Below are 14228 nucleotides of genomic sequence, written 5' to 3' on the forward strand. Positions count from 1 at the left end.
TCACTAAGACACTAACACGGGTAATTATTACCAAATGTAGGAACGACGAGAAGGATATGGACTGGCTCTATCATTGCCGTTGCTCTGCTTTTAATTTTTAATTTTTTTTTTTTTTTTTTTTTTTTTTTAAGAGTGTTACCTGTTAAGAAGGAGAAAATGTATACCTGAAGGTAGATTCTTAGCAAATAGAATCAACAAGTTAGATTGAATTAAGCAATTTTCTAATTAGTTGTTATTGTTAAAAATACACAGGGAATAATGAAACAAAGGCTGAAATAGAATTTCTTGTTTTGGTCACTTCAGAGAGATTTATCCACGACGATGATATTCCGAATGATGGAAAAAAGGGGCATTATTTAACTTTCTTTAGCTATGCATTTGTTATGGCTGCCACAAACAAAGGCCAATTTGAACCTGTTTATTTGGTATGGTATAAACAAATTCGTAAACAATGATGTTATAATAAACTAAATCTAACATTAACCTAAACCCTATTTTGTCATCACATCAGGGAAAATCGCAAACCGGAGAAAATATAGCCATTAAGAAGTTACCAAGATGCTGAGGACAAGGAGTACTTGAGTTCAAGAATGAGTTGATACTTGTTAGTGTATAGCTTAGACTAGATTAGCCCATTAGACTTAGCCTAGTATACTGTACTCGTAATTTACTCATATTATTTGTACTGCACACATACCTAGCCTATATAAGGCTCTCTATTGTACATTATTGTTTACACATAATATATAGACTATTCAGTCTTTCGCTCTCTCATTTTATATTGTTAACATGGTATCAGAGTCATTGCTCTGACCTAGTGCTATTTTTCGGCGTTCTTTTGCTGCCCTTGCCTTCACTGATAGCCACCGTCAAAAGCAAGTCACTGCCGTCACACCCAACCATTACCTCTCAGATCTAGTCTATTCATCAATCAAATCATCGAACCACAATTATGACATGATATAACAGACTTCTCCAATCAAAACCCAGCCAGAAATAGTCCCAAAGGAGCACCCACGCGCCCTCACGTGCCGCCCCAGGTTTCTGCTTGCCGCAAAATGCGCCTATGCGCCTACACGTGCCACCACCCAATCTTATGCACCACACGTGCCCACACGCCATTCACTGCCGCATTGCCACATTAGCCTTAGTGACGTCAACATCTGTTGACTTTGACCGCTGCCGTTGACCAAGGTCAAAATTTTTCGAAGGGGTAAATCCCACTTTTTGGTCATTTTCTTCATTATGGCTCAACAAAACAAACGAGATATCATTCGTCCTATCACCATTATGTTGGATGGTCCTACTAGCTATCATGCATGGTCTCAAAATATGACTGTCTTTCTCAAGGGTTGTACATTGTGGAGATTTGTGACTGATTCAATTCCTAAGCCAGTACCAAACCCTAAATCCAAAGCCACAGTTGCTAAATATGCCTCCAAGACTGCTGTTACAACGGATGATTATGAAGAATGCTTAGAGGAATGGGAGAGTATTCAAAGTAAGATCTTGTCTTGGTTTATCAATACCTCTATTCCCTCCATTCATAATCTTCTTCCTCGTCTTGAGACTGCCGAAGCTGCTTGGAAATTTCTGGCCGATCGCTATAATTGTACTAATGATTCAAGCTTGGAGTTTCACATTGAATCAAAACTTTATCAAATGCACCAAGAGATAGGTCAATCTATTTCTGATTTTTATTCTCTGACTTCTACTATGTGGGAACAACTCTCTACTACAGATCCTCCACTAGTGTGTTCTAAGGACATTGAGCTCTTTGTCAAATATCGGGATCGCCATAAATTTATGCACTTCATGATGGGTTTACGTGAGGATTGTGAGCCTACTAGGGCTTCTCTACTTAGCCGATCTCCTACTCCTTTTGATGCTGCAATCAAGGAGCTCATTTCTAAGGAGAACCGTCGGCCTACTCATCACATGTCATCATCTGATCATGTGTTGGCTACACCATCTCCACAGCCTCCCATTGCTGTATTCACTGCTCCTCCACAAAAAAACTTTGGGCGTTCTACCTCTTAATCTTCCAAAGGTACTCACTGTGAGTTTTGCCATGCCAAAGGTCATGACATCTCAATTTGTCGCAAATTGCAGAAATTTATACAAGAGTCAAATAAAACTTCTCTTCCCCGGGCAGCTACTATATGTCCTTCGGATTCATCAGTTCCTACAGGTCCATCTTTGGCTTCCTCACTTGCTACGGCTAACATTGAGACAGTAGTTCAATAAGTTTTATCCCGCACTTCCACTGCTCTTTTTATCACCATAGGTAAACAATCTTGGTTTTTTGATATTGTATGTTGTAACCATATGACTCCTGATGAATCCCAATTTTCTGATAAGGCACCCTTAGAACATTTAATCACCATTTACAATGCTGATGAAACTCCTACGCCTGTTAGTCATAAAGGAACAATCTCTTCTCCTTGTTTATCCCTTAATGACACTAAAAGTTCAAATAGTGTGTAAAACACCAATGAACGTTCAGACCCCTAATTTAAAAATACCAACACAAGCTTATAAACAAACAATATATGTGCAGAATATGAATATAAGCTAACCATAATTAATCACAACCACAACAGCAATTAAATGATAAAGAGTGAGGGAAGAATGATGCAAATACAAAGATAACATGGCGATGTGTTATCGAAGAAGAAACCAAAGTACTCGGCGAAAAACCTCTCCACCGCCCTCCAAGCGGTCAATAATCCACTAGATAATAATGTTGAGATACATGAATAGTAGAAGACCCTCCAAGCATAATCTAGCCAGTGCACCTAAGCCGTCCAAGGTTCTTGCTCCAATAAGGTTACGCTGAACCTTGTCTTCTCTAGCTTATGAATCTCGTAATCTTCCATTGCATCAACCAAAATGAATTGGTCCCTTCTGAACTGCTTTCTAAGCACCAAAATACCTCCTCACTCATAAGGATTTGGCTAAATGTACCTTTCAAGGATATGTCTATGGAAAGGGTGAGAGTAGAGGAATTTGGAAAATCAAATGATGAAGATTATGGATGAGTCAATCTTATTTTTCTCTAAGGTTTCTCTCTCAAAATTCCCTCTAGAAGCACTCTACATTTTGTGGATATAAGAGTATTTATAGTAGGGTGTATTAGGAATGCGAAGAGTCAGTTACAACCAAACAGGGTATTCTGGTGACTTGATCTCGCAACTTGAACAAGTCACAAGCTAATTGCCTAGCTAGACTAGAAGTTTTGTCTTGTAGTGTTACAACTAGCATGACCCTTCAACTCCTCCTGCATGCTTCACACGTGAGCTATTCTGGCAACTTACCAATCGTAAGCTAGTCGTGAGATCTAGTTGCAAGACTCCCTTGAATTGCACACTTCTTAAGATTCTTCACACTCTCTCACACACAACCCTAACATTATTCACACCTAAATACAGGGTTTTTACATGCTAAATTACAAGCAAATTTGGCACAGAATAAAACCAACACATGATTGAATAAATTCAACTTTACAATCTCCCCTTTTGACTATTTCATGACAAAACACCCTAAAATAGACTCTAGACTTAAATGTGAGTTTGGGAATAATGGCAAAACTCATTCACACCTAAATCTAGAAGCTATGATGCACTTAGAACTTATATACCTATAACCTGAAACATTTGCACAAAACACATTAGACCCTCAAGATAAAGCAAGTAATAAAAGGACAAGTATAATGTAACAAGTAAATTGCAATCAAGTAAAGCAACTTGACCATGCACCGAAACAGTCATATAGAAATGACTACAGCAAAGCAAATGATCATCCGAATGATGTATTTAATGAAGTGCAATAACATAAAGATGTATGCATATCCAACACAGAACCAATGTAAGAACATTAAGGCAATTGATCAAGGATACAAAATCCAACAAGGGCACAAGAATACTAAAGAAAATGCAAAAACATTAATTAAAAGTACTATAAAGCAAACAAGAAAACAAACATAAAGAAAAACAAACAAAATAGAGTTTTCTATTATCAAAGTCTTCTCCCCCTTAGTATATGCATCTCCCCTATGGTAATCTCTCCCCCTATGAATGTGTATGAGATAGAATTCTCCCCTTAAGATTGTGCACAAGAGTCACAAATAATGACAAAATTCTTCGGTATACTCTCTAGAGTATATTCTCCCCCTTTTTGTCATGAATAGACAAATGATCAAGGAGAAACGAGGGCAAGAGATGAAGGTATGAACAATGATAATGATGCATGAGGGGTGTGAGATGAATAAGAAAATGAAGCTCAAACCTAAGACAAAACAAAATGCTACAAAGCATAAGGTAAACATGACATGTTAGGATGAAGAAACAAGGTATAGATCAATGCTAGACAAGGGTAGCAAAGGTGTATGCAAGAGGTGGCTATGTGTAATGCATGGAAAGTGCACATGTGGGCAAGGTGTGTTATATACACAATCAATGAACCAAACATGTTTCTAATGAGTAAACATGAGAAACCCCAAGGTTTGCTACTCATTAAAGTCCAAACAAGTGAGAAAATGCCTAAGAGGTATTTTATCAAACACCTAACGTGCACACTATGAACAACAATACATAAACATCATAAAATCCGCCTTTAATACATTTTCTTTTTGCCACAAGGGGCCAACATCCAAAGCAAATCATCAAAAGAAACCAATCCCTACAAAAATTTGACAAATTAAGTTTCCCCATCCCCTATGATGAAAATCCCAACCAAGAGCACAAAACTTTCCAAAATATAATCTAAGGATCCAAATCAATGAAAAGAGTGTAAAATTACCTTAGAGATGTTAATGGAATGAAAAACATTCAAATTTATTGGGTTTTGATGTAAAAATATTGAAATAGAGGTTTAAAAGAGGATGGGAGAGGTTTAAAACGAGTTTCCCACGAAAAACACTTTAAAAGGTTGTTTCTAGGCGATTTACGACTAGTGAGTCATGAGATGAGTCGCAAAAATTTTCACAAGTCACAAGTGAGTCGTGAAAGCTTTTGGATGAAATCGCGACTTAAGTTGCGCAACTGGCGAGTCACGAAAAACTCTGACACCTTTTTTTCAACATAGAACGTGTTTAAACAATGAAAAACAAAGCAAGCACTAAATATGAACACAAAGAGTGATAAAAATCACTTCCAAATACACATAAAATGATCAAAAATATTTTTGGATTGATCCAGCACACACACATCACATTTAAACAAGTACAATCGAACAAATTAATAAGGCATTTATTGAACATTTGGCGTATGCATTGTGTGTGTATATCAAATGTGGAATAGTCCTTAGCCTAGAATGAAACTTCAATGATCAATTCAATCAAGTCATACACAACTAGTACTAAGTCAAGTGATCTATCTCAATTATAGAAATAAATATATATGACATCTCACAAGAAAATGATTACATATCTTTGATGCTTTTCATTCGGCTTCTTTACAATTCATAACATTTGATCATTTTGAATCTGTAAAGTTGTGATTTACAACTATGTATTTAGTTGGCTTTTATTCCATGCCAAATTTGATTGTAATTTTATTCAATCTTTTGTACCATGTATTTATTGTAGGATTTGATTGTAAGGATTGAGTGATGGAGAGAAAGTGCATGAAGACTTAAGCTATTGAAGATTGAAGAGGTTTTTGTGGGTATCTCATGACTTAGCATCCCGCGAAATAATGCATGTGCCCTACACATGACTGGAATGTGAAGAGTCAGTATAGATGGAGACAGCTATGTCTCGCGAGTATCTCACGAGTAAGGCCTTCCCGTGAGACACCCGCGAGACATTCTGTTTTGCCAGAATGTACTATTTGATACACACTTTTTATACCCACATTATATATACCTACATTACCCACAAATGTTAAAGAATGCTTCTGAAAGAAAACCCTAGCCAAACACCTTGAGAGTTAGAAATTGTTATACCCACAATCCTCTACACAATAGCTTATGGATTTTCCTCAACTTCTATCTCTCCATTTCTATACCATTGAGAGGTTGATAACCCAAACACTTATCACACCCTTTCAAAGTGTCAAGTGATAGTTTGATGCTGCTGGGAAGTATTGGAAGAAGCCAAAGATGGCAGACGCAACATGGAGTTTGTTGCGGGATCAAGAGAGCTAGATAAGACACGGTTCCGAGAAGCCTTGTTGGACTAGGAGCTTGGAGGGCTTAGGTACAGTGGGTAAATTAGGCTTGGAGGGTCTCTTGCTAACCCATGTATCCTAACTAATTGTCTAATGGATCAATTACCGCTTTGAGGGTGGCAGAGAGGTTTTTCGTTGAGTTCTTTGGTTTCCTCTTCAATAACACATCGGTGTGTTATCTATGTTTGCATTCTTCTTCCTTCCCCTTTTATATTTCATTTTACTGCTGTGATTATATGAATATTTGTTAGAGTAGCTTGTTTGTTTATCCGCTTTCATTTACACTATTCCGCAATTAGAATTAAGTTAGTGTAAAATCTATCGAGCAATAACTTTTATTAAGGAGTCTAAATATCTCTTGTGTTTTTTAGCACATTTTTCAGCTTTCAGAATCAATACATCTCATTTTGATATCGATGCTTGAAATTTTTGATATTTTAATTTGATGAACAAGCTTTTGACTTTTTGGGCACCATACATTTTCAATACAAGTGGCTTTCCCTTTTTCCTAGTCAAATACTAGTATGTGCAACGGTTTTTGCAACTCATTGTCTCTTTTCATTTTGAGATTTAACATTGGTTGAGCTCTTTAAGCAAAAAAATAAAAATAAAAAGAGTGAGAAGATATATAGGCACAAGTCTATGCATGTATCAAAACCATCAAGACTAATGACTAATCATTTATGACAAGTTTAAAAATCAATTTATAACAGTCACAAATAGATGTCAAGATTTTTCCCACAAAGATAGATGTGCATATATAATAAGCTAAGCTCGTAAATGCACTACACCATTTGTACAAAGGTACTAGACCAAACTCACATGTGATATATGCTCAAACATATACGATTAAACATTTTGAATTTTTCACTTTTTATATAGTTTTGGATTTTTTACTCACACAAAACTAAAACATAAAAGTAAGATAAAAAACAAAAGCAATGCATACAAATAAATGTAAGATGCAAAAATGCATGAATATATAGCATCTAATGCATGAAGGGCCTTACAAAGATTGAAAGAATTAGATTAGGGACCAAAAGAGAAAAAGTTCAACCATAAGAACCCTTTCTCATCCAAACACAATGATTATTTCAATGAGTGTCTCATGAAAAGTGAGACGAGGGTTGGAAGAATGAGAACCAAAGATGCACATCGACAAGGAGATAAGAACATTAAAAACTTTCTTCAACAACTTACCATTTTCCCCAAAAACTAGTTTAGCTTTCGTAGCACAATTTCCAAGAAGCTCAAGTTTCTCTTTTCTTTTAATTTTTTTAAGAGCATGAAACTTAGAGCAATGATATCTAAGATGACCAAAGGCACCACAATGGTGACAAACAATGTGTTTATGTCCACTAGGCTTTTTGGGAAGGGATCTAGTAATATGGTTTTGTTCTCTTTTCAACTTATGACATTGAGATCTTATATGACCAATCACACCACAATGGTAACAAGTTGGAATAAACTTAGATCCATCCAAAACCTTAGATTGAGACCTAAACAGAGGCTTTGACTTAATAGCCTTTCTCTCCACCTTTTGATTTATTTTATGTTGAGGAATGCATACTGATTTGTCCTTTAAGGTAGAACACACAATAGGCACAAAATCGGATACCACAACATGATTGCAACAAGTATTTTCATTCTTTTTAGCAATAGGTTCAGCATTCAAACACTTGGTATGCATCTTAGGAGATTCATTTTCACATTTTAGTTCATCAACAAGTTTGTTAGACAAAACAAGTTTAGCATCTAAGTCCATATTCCAATATTCAAACTCTTTCAGCTTTTCAAGAGAATTTTCAGCAATTTCCTTATATTTCTCAACCAATTTATTGGATTCATTAAGCTAAGCATTTTTCTCTAGGAGTTTGATGTTTGGAATAACAACAACACCCAAAGATTCATTTAACATAGCATCACAATCATGAGGATTATCACTCATAGAGGCATTTTCACAAACATGTGGTATGTTACATTCATCATCAACCAAAACATGCATAGAGGCATACAAAGCACTATCCATGGCAAATAAACATAAGGGGTCAAGGATCATACTAAGGTATTTAAACCACAACAAGTGTATCTGCTCTAATACCAATTGCAAGTTCAAATAGTGTATAAAACACCAATGAACATTTAGGCCCCCAATTTAAAAATATCAACAAAAGCTTATAAATAAACAATATATGTGCAGAATATGAATATAAGTTAAAACCAAATTGGTAAAACACTCTAATCCAAAATTAATCACAACCACAGTAGCAATTAAATGATAAAGAGTAAGAGAAGAAGGATATAAGATAACACAACAATGTGTTATCGAAGAGGAAACCTAAGTACTCGGCGAAAAACCTCTCTGGAGCCCTCCAAGTGGTCAATAATCCACTAGAGAATAAAGTTGGGATACATAAATAGCAGAAGATCTTCCAAGCCTAATCGACCTAGTGCACCTAAGCCTTCCAAGCTTCTTACTCCAACAGGGTTACACCGAACTTTGTCTTCTCTAGCTTACGGATCCCGTAATCGCCCATTGCATCAACCACAATGAATTTGTCCCTTCTGAACTACTTCTCAAGCACCAAAATATATCATCACTGATATAGGTGTGGTGAGATAAGGATTTGGCTAAATGTACCTCTCAAGGATATGTCAATGGAGAGGATGAGAGTAGAGGAATTTGGAAAATCAAAGGACAAAAATTGCGGATGAGCCAATCTTGTTTTTCTTTCTCTCTCAAAATTCTCTCTAGAAGCGCTTTACATTTCGTGGGTATAAGAGCATTTTTAGTAGGGTGTATGAGGAATGTGAAGAGTTAGTTACAACCAAATAGGGCATTCTGGAGACTCGACCTTGCGATTGGAACAAGTCGCGAGTTTAAGTCGTGAGTTAACTGCCTGGCCAAACTGGAAGTTTTGTCTTGTAGTGCTACAGCTGGCATGACCCTTCAGCTCCCTCTGCATGCTTCACACGTGTGCCATTTTGATAACTTGCCAATCGCGAGACTTCCTTGAATTGCACACTTCTTAAGATTCTTCACACTCTCTCACACACATCCCTTACATTATTCTTACCTAAATACAGAGTTTCTACATGCTGAATTACAAGCAAATTTGGTACGGAATAAAGCCAACACATGATTGAATAAATTAAAACTTACATACACTTTTCATATCCCAATGTTATCCCTTAATTTTCTGTTGGTCAACTTTGTGAATTAGGCATAGATCTTTTATTTACTAATCATGGTGTGGATGTGCAGGATCCCTGGATGGGTCAAGTGCTTGGGATAGGCTGTAAGGTTAGTTGTATGTTTAAGGTTCATGACTTGAAGATTCCTTCACAAGTTGTTTCTACAGTTGCTACCATTGCCACCCCCTCACCTAATCTATGGCATGCTCGTCTTGGTCATCCATCTTTATCTTGTCTTCAGTTGTTAGGATTTTAAGCTCATTTAGGTTAGGTTTAATTTCAAATTTTTGATTGTACTTCCTGTCATTTTGGCAAACAAACAAAATTGCCCTTTAATAATAGTGACTCCTTTTCTTCTGCATCTTTTGATCTTATACATTCTGATATTTGGGGTCCTGCACCTGTTCCCACAGAGGAGGGATCTAGATATTTTGTCATATTTGTGGATAATTTTTCTTAATATACTTGGATTTATCTACTTCACCTTAAGTTTGACTTTGTGTCTATTTACCAAACATTTCAAAAAATGATTGAAACACAGCTCAATTGCACCGTCAAAATCTTTCGATAAAATAACACTCAAGAATATATTGATAAATCTTTCCTATCCTTTTTAGACAATCATGATACCCTTCCTTAGCGGTCTTGTCCATACACCTCTCCACAAAACGGTCGTGCAGAACGAAAACATCATCACATTCTTGATGTTGTCCACACCTTTCTCATTTATGCCTCTCTTCTTGAGCGCTTTTGGGGTGAGGCTGCTCTCACTGCTGTGTACACTATTAATCGTATTCCTTCACTAACTACACATAACAAATCTCCATTCGAGCTTCTCTATCGTCAAACTCTTGGCTACTCCTCTCTTCGAGTTTTTGGTTGTGCTTGTTTTTTCTCTCTTCCTTTTTATGAACAAACAAAGCTCCAGCCTTGTTCTCGTCTTTGTTGTTTCCACTACAACAAAATGTAGTTTCAGTGACAAATTTTAGTGAGGAAAATTTTTTCCTCACAAAAAAGTACTATATAGCGACGAAATTTATATTTTGTCGCTATTTATATAAAAATTAGTAATATTTAGCGACGAAACCTAAATTTCGTCGATATATGTTATGTTGAACTCAGGCGAAATTTTTCGTCACTAAAAGTTTAAGTTTTTTGCGACAAAAACTTTCGTCGCTAAAGGTGTTTTTGAGAACACTATTAGTGACGAAAACTATTTTGCCGTTGAATATAACATATAGTGACGAAAATAAGTCGTCACTAAAAATAAAATCATAAATATCAATACATTATCAGCGACGAATCCGAGTTCGTCACTAAAAGTAACCAATAGCAATGAATCCAAGTTACTAATATGAACTCGGGCGCCATGCAAAAAATGTTGGTGCCAAACTAAATTCAGCTACAATGACGAACATTTTCATCTCTAAAAGTTTAAGTTTTTTGTGATGTAAACTTTCGTCGCTAAAGGTGTTAGTGAGAACACTATTAGTGACGAAAACTATTTCATTGCTAAATATAACATATAGTGACGAAAATAAGTCATCGCTAAAAATAAAATCATAAATATCAGTACATTATCAGTGATGAATCCAAGTTCGTCGCTAAAGGTATCCAACAGCGACGAATCTGAGTTCGTCACTAAAAGTTTTATACTACTATGAGCTTCAGCCCTTTTTTTTTTTTTTTTTTTCACTTTTTCTCTTTTTCTAGTTTTTTTCTCTCTTTCCCTCACTCTCTCCCTCACAACCCATCTGCGATTCGACCGTCAATTCGGCTCGCTGTCATCACCACTGAAGCTTGCTCGTCGTCGCCGATCAACCCCCAATGACCCTTCGGCTCCCACCCACACTGACCCATCAACTTCCCTTCACTGATTCAGCTCCTACGACCCTTCGGCTCCCACCCGCACTGACTGTTCACCTTCCCTTCACTGATTCAGCCCCCATGACCCTTTGGCTCCCATCCACACCGACCCTTCGCCTCCCACTCCTAGTCACCGACCGTTCGCCAATTCAACCCCCAACTGGCCCTTTGCTTCCTACCCCCAACCGACCCTTCACCTCCCACTTCCAACCGACGACCCTTTGCCTTCCCTTCATCGATTCAACCTTTTTTTCTTTTTCTTTTTTTTTTTTTTTTTTCTAACTACTTCAAGTAAGAGACTCTGAAATTATATTTATTTATTGCTTTTCTTTTTTGGTTTATGAGCTAATCAAGTTCCCTGTTTTGCTGCAAAATTGGGATTCCTTTTTTGGTTCAAGATGTTAGGATGTTTGGTTTTGTCACTTTTGTTTATGCGGAGACTGTTAAGCAAATTTTAGCCAAGGGGAATCCTCATTTTGTACAGAGAAAAGTGAAGGCTTGTTGATAGGTAAAACTTACCCTCCCCCCCTTTAATTGTGAGAAGATTTTGGCACTATTTTCTTTTTATTACTATTAGTACTTGGAAAATGTAAATTTCAAAATTTTTGGTGTTTTTAGCTGGTGGGTATTTCTTTTTCAATGATTTTAGTTAAAAATAAACGTGGTTTTTTTTTTAGTATTATGTTTTTGTATAATATAGTTGATTGTAAGTGAAGTAAGGGACTTGATTGGTTTTGTGAGTTGCTTGATCTGGTGGGTGTTCTGAGAATCTTGCAAATTGAGGTTTTTTCTACCAAGGGTTTTGTAGTTGAAGTCCCTGAAAATAAAGGGTCTGTGTGGATTTTTTGGAATTTTATATACTATCATGCATCTAAAAGCTCTCATTCACATTCCAAATTTGCTTGCTCTATAATGTGCAATTTTTTTTTTTTTTTTTTTTTAACTTTATTATGTTATGATATGTTGTAGTTGAGCTGTATGTCTTGTAATTTAGGAAACTAAATGAACAATGGACAATTTTTTGGTATATTATCTTGTAAAAGGCTTTCATATCAACCAAATAGAGGGCTAGGAAGTAGATTTGCTCGTGTGTGCCTCTTTGGTTAGGTTCTTTTTTAGTATGTGGATGCTTGTGATTTGTATTATAATTATGGTGATGTTTTGTTCAGTCTTCATACTTTATTATGTGCAAACATTTCTCTTGGCTGGTGGCACAACTGGTACCATTAATATGCTCTGTAACATGTCCCATTTTTTAATATTTCTTGGCTACTTTTCTAGGTTTCTGAATTCCCTGATTTTTTAAATTAGCTCTTCATCAATTTTTATCTCTCCACATCCTCACAGCATCTTTATAGCTAGTGGTATTGCAATTGATGTTGAAGTAGGGCCTTTTATTTTTTAATTTTTAATTTAGCACTTACAGCATGGGCCTATATAAGTAGAAATCTTGGGCATTACTTGTAATAATTAATAGTTTAATTCCATGTTGATACCCATGAATTCCTTACAGTCATCAACTAAGCTCCTAACTCTTCTTCATTAATTTTCATAGGTATAATTTTTTCTTTTCTTTTTTTTTTTTTTCTTTTTTTTTTTTTTTTTTTTTGTTTCTGGTAGTTGTATCATTTTCAAGATTGAAGGACTTATAAATTTAAGTTTTCTTTTGCAGGCTAAATACACATTATTTGCAATAACTTTGGATTTTTTTTTTCTGAAAGTTGTAAGCTTAGCTTGAGCAAAGTAAGTAAATTCTAGTTAAAAACTTATAAAATTTTATACTTGTGATGTTAGAAATTGGATTTGTGGTGGTATGTTGTGTTGGAGCAAGCGGGTGGCTTGCATAGTGTTATAAGGTGGTTTAAATACAAATTGGGAGTGTTTTACATTCTTTTGAATTATGATTGGGAATTGTTGATTAGATGTGATAAATAGTAGATTTCAATACTTGTAAGTATTATAGTTGTGATGTTTGTGATTGGTTTTCTTGTGGGTTGTTAGTTTGAATGAGTACTGTTGATTAAATGAGATGAATAGATTTTATTTGATTTAAATACTTGTAAAACTCTATACTTGTGATGTTGGAAATTGGTTTTGAGGTGGGTTGTTGTGTTGGAGCAAGCGGGTGGCTTGCATGATGTTATAAGGTGGTTTAAATTTATATTGAGAGTATTTTTCATTTCTTGCAAATTTGAATGAGTATTGTTGATTAAATGTGATGAATAGTATTTTATATGATTTAAATACTTGTAAAACTCTATATTTGTGATGTTGGAAATTGGTTTTGTGGTGGGTTGTTGTGTTGGAGCAAGAAAGTGGCTTGCATGGTATTATAAGATAGTTTAAATTCATATTGGGAGTGTTTTTCATTTCTTGCAAATGTGAATGAGTATTGTTGATTAAATGTGTTTGTTAGTTTTTAGACCCCTTAAATAATTGATTAAACCTAGTTAATTAGCCAAGCTGTTACTTAGTCCAAATTCCAAGTCTAGGTTATCACAATCAAACAATCATATCATGCATAGCAACGGAAAATATATAAGACAATGATATGATCACCCAGGAAAACCAAACCGGTAAAAAACCTGGGGAAGATTTAACCTAGCTATCCTCAAGGTAAAAAGCAAATCCACTAGAAAGAATCAAAATTCATACAATAAGACTTACAAGCCCCCACACTCGACTTTTTATTGCTACCAACTAGTAGAACTTACTGACACGACCACGTGCAAGCTCCGAATCCACGGATTCCTTCTTTCTTTGGCCTTTGCAAAACATAAACACCCCCGTTTGTGACTTTGAGATCCCACTCAAAGGTTTAGCAATGCAAACACTCCTGTTTGTGACTCCAAGACCACCCTTGAAGGTTTAGATCATCAACACCTTTGATGACAAGAGAAGGCAGCAACTTCTACAATACCGGATCTTGAGATTCTTCAAGGAATAGCACCGGTAGAAGACATAAGAGAGCTTTTTAGGAATAAAACCCTAAATACA

The 14228-nt window shown here is 35.9% G+C and overlaps 1 pseudogene; it reads left to right on the forward strand.

Annotated features, from left to right (window-relative positions):
* Positions 1-14228, forward strand: part of LOC126721369 (G-type lectin S-receptor-like serine/threonine-protein kinase At1g11330) — a 29265-nt pseudogene that overhangs the window by 1153 nt on the left and 13884 nt on the right.

Source organism: Quercus robur, chromosome 4 (assembly GCF_932294415.1).
Source record: "Quercus robur chromosome 4, dhQueRobu3.1, whole genome shotgun sequence".
In the NCBI taxonomy this organism is placed as follows: Eukaryota; Viridiplantae; Streptophyta; class Magnoliopsida; order Fagales; family Fagaceae; genus Quercus; species Quercus robur.